Raw genomic sequence first — 3,305 nt, 5'->3', positions numbered from 1 at the left:
GAAACTCCCTGGATCTTTGAGTTTCTGAGGCAGCTTGTTCAAAAGGATAGCAGAACATTCCTCATTTAATGCAACTGTAGCCACATCTCCCAGTTTCCTTTTGTTTGCCAATAATTCCTTCAAAAACCTTGCATAGTGTGGCATCTGGGCTAAAGCATCAGCAAAAGGAATATTAATATGTAAACTTTTAAATATTTCAAGAAACTTACCAAATTCCTTCTCCAATTTTTGTTGCTTCAGCCTGTTAGGGAATGGAACTTGCGGTTGTTGGTGCATCCCTTGTTGTGCTTCTGGTTGTTCCGTCTTCTGTTGTCTGGTTCCAAGGCTTGTTTCTGCCTTGGGTTCAGCCCAATTCTTCTTTTCTACCTCAGGCAACTCTTTTCCACTTCTTAAGGTAATAGCTTGCACCTGCTCTCGTGGATTCACTTCAGTGTTGCTTGGAAGAGTTCTCGGCAGTCTGGAAGAGATTAATTGTGCCAATTTCCCCACTTGGTTTTCCAGGTTTTTGATTGAGGCTTCCTGGTTCTGGAACCTAGTTTCTGCACCTGCTATAAATTTTGTCATCAGTTCCTCCAAATTGGATTTCGGTTTAGGCTGATGATAAGTCTGGTGGAACGGCTTGGAAATATGCTAATTTGGCCAGGACTGGTTTGAATGTCCCCTCCATCCTGGATGAAAAGTATGGTGACTCTGGTAACCCTGCTGTCTTGACGAATTGCTGACATAGTCAACTTGTTCAGTAGATGGTCTGAACTGATTGCCAACTTGGCAGTCTGTACTGATGTGGCCTCCTCCACACAATTCACAATTAAGAGGCTGCACATGCATGGCAGCTATCTGCATTTCATCTATTTTTTTATTGAGTGCTCCTATTTGTGCAGCTAGTGCTGTATAAGTGTCAACATTATGCAAGCCTTGCTGCTTCCTAGTTTGAGTCCTTTCCGAATGCCATTGATAATTGTTGGCTGCCATTTCCTCAATAAGTGCATGGGCAACCTCAGGAGTTTTATTATTTATGGATCCTCCGGCTGCAGCATCTAATATGGTCTTATTTGAGTCAGTAAGACCATTATAGAAAGTCTGCACTTGCAGCCAAATGGGGAGGCCATGGTGAGGAACTCTCCTTAATAGCTCCTTGTAACGTTCCCATGACTCATATAAAGATTCCCCCTCTTGCTGGAAAAAAGTAGTGATGTCATTCCCCATTTTAGCAGTTTTAGAAGGGAGAAAATATTTAGAGAGAAAACGGCTGGCCATTTCGTCCCATGTGGCTATAGATCCTGCTAGTAATGAGTTCAACCAAGCTTTGGCTTTATCCTTCAAAGAAAATGGGAATAACCTCAGCCGGATGGCATCATCACTTACCCCATTGTGTTTGAAGGTGTCACAAATTTGCAAGAAGTTAGCAATATGGGCATTCGGATCCTCATGGGCCATACCACAAAACTGAACCGTATTTTGTACCATTTGGATTATGGCCGGTTTAATTTCGAAGTTATTGGCAGCAATAGTTGGCCTGATAATGCTGGAGACAGTCCCGATGAGGGTGGGCTTGGCATAATCCATCATAGTTCTTTGTTCAGCCATTTCTTGTGCTTCTTGTCTGACTTGCCTAGCAGCTCTCAAACGGACACGGAGAGTCCGTTCAATCTCCGGGTCGTAAAGGATCTCTTCCAGTTCAGGTCTGCTTGTCATAAACTGTAAAGGTCAAAGCAATAAAAAGGCCAATATTCACAAAAGAAAATAAATAACTAATCCTATCACACTGAAAATGTAAAGTGAAGTATTGGAATACAAAACCTACATCCTATCATGAATAAATGAAGCCGATTATACTAAAAGCAGATTTAAACCAATCATCTTATTCAAGGTTCCTTTATCTACATCCATCGATTGCAACATCTGAATTCAGACCCAATTTAGATCTGAGTTCATATCTACAAGTCTTTGGTATTGTTAATCTAGAGAAATTAATAAATAATGATTCAGATCTGAGCTGGATATCTCATACACACTCATTGGTATACACTACAATATACATTCATTAAGGTTGGAATCAATTCTGTGATGCTTTAGGGCTGAAATCAGATCTGATCTGAAAAAAAAATAATTTAAAAGGATCTGAAATAAACTAAAACCAGTCCTGAGTTAGGCTTGGGTTAAAGATTTTAAACTCTACAATTGAAGCTCAAACCTGTATAGCTGATGCATATCAAACACTTGCTAAGACCTGAAAATTGGGTCTGCAATGTTTGGTATTGCAAGCTATTCGGTCCATACAACTTTTGTAGAAATCTGAAATTAGGTCTGCTAACTGTTGCACTATAGCAGCCCTGCTACAGATCTGAATGCTAATAGAAATACTTGGAAAGTGCTAATTTTTCTTAAATATCTGAGGCATAACAATTATTCAATCCAAACATACACCTCCTTAGCTAATGTAGCTCGGTTACAAGTGGGTAAAGCCAAGAATTCAGTCCACCCAGAATTCATAGTATGCTCTGTATCAGTTCAGTCCTCACATCATATCAACTGCATTTCAGATTTGAATTTCTCTCATTCTTTGCTATCCATTCACCCTTGAGGCAGGTTGGATGTATCATAGGGTGGATTGGGGTAGTGATGGCACCCAATTCACCTCAAACTTGCATCGGTTCAGATCTGAGTTCAGAGGAATTCAGATCTGAACTGAGCAGATCTGTAACAGCAGAATTCAGATCTGAACTCAAGTCTGAGTTTGGATCTGAATTCTCAATTGCCTTACCTTCAGTTATTGCTACCAAATTGTTTTTGGGGAATAGCAGAAGTGCCCTAGGGTGAATTGGGGTGGTGATGACACCCAATTCCCCTCAAAATTTCATCTGTTTAGGTCTGAGTTCAGAGGAACTCAGATCTGAACTGTTGCAGATCTGCAATAGCAGAATTCAGATCTGAACTCAGATCTGAGTTCTGATCCGAATTCTCAATTGCTCCTCTGGTTGTTCAAAAGATCTCCCTTTTTTCTTTAATTTGTTTTTTTTTTCTTTTTGTAATGAAAGAAAAGAATAATAAAATCTGAAACACAAGCAACTCTTTTCGGCTGAGTGCTGCAGATCTAAAATCTGCTGATCTGAGTGCCGAATGCAACTCAGATCTGCAACACTCATGTTTATGTGAATTTTTTTTTTCTTTTTGAAGGGAACAACATCAATATTGAATAGAAATCAAATATGCCTTTATTAAAATGAAACTGAAACCAGAAAAAGAAAGTAATCTACTTAAGAAAGAAGAAACATAACTATAGTAGTACAGCAGTTGCAGTCCAA

The 3,305-nt window shown here is 39.5% G+C and overlaps 1 non-coding gene across 1 annotated transcript; it reads left to right on the top strand.

Annotated features, from left to right (window-relative positions):
• Positions 1-1,102: 1,102 nt before the first annotated feature.
• On the top strand, positions 1,103-1,209 carry LOC148880154 (small nucleolar RNA R71). The gene has a single exon (XR_016106253.1). It is a non-coding gene; the product is annotated as a small nucleolar RNA R71 (small nucleolar RNA).
• Positions 1,210-3,305: the final 2,096 nt, after the last annotated feature.

The sequence above is a fragment of the Nelumbo lutea genome, chromosome 1 (assembly GCF_056320005.1).
Source record: "Nelumbo lutea isolate HS-2025 chromosome 1, American lotus-T2T, whole genome shotgun sequence".
NCBI classification, from domain to species: Eukaryota; Viridiplantae; Streptophyta; class Magnoliopsida; order Proteales; family Nelumbonaceae; genus Nelumbo; species Nelumbo lutea.
This window is presented reverse-complemented; position numbering and strand designations above follow the sequence as displayed.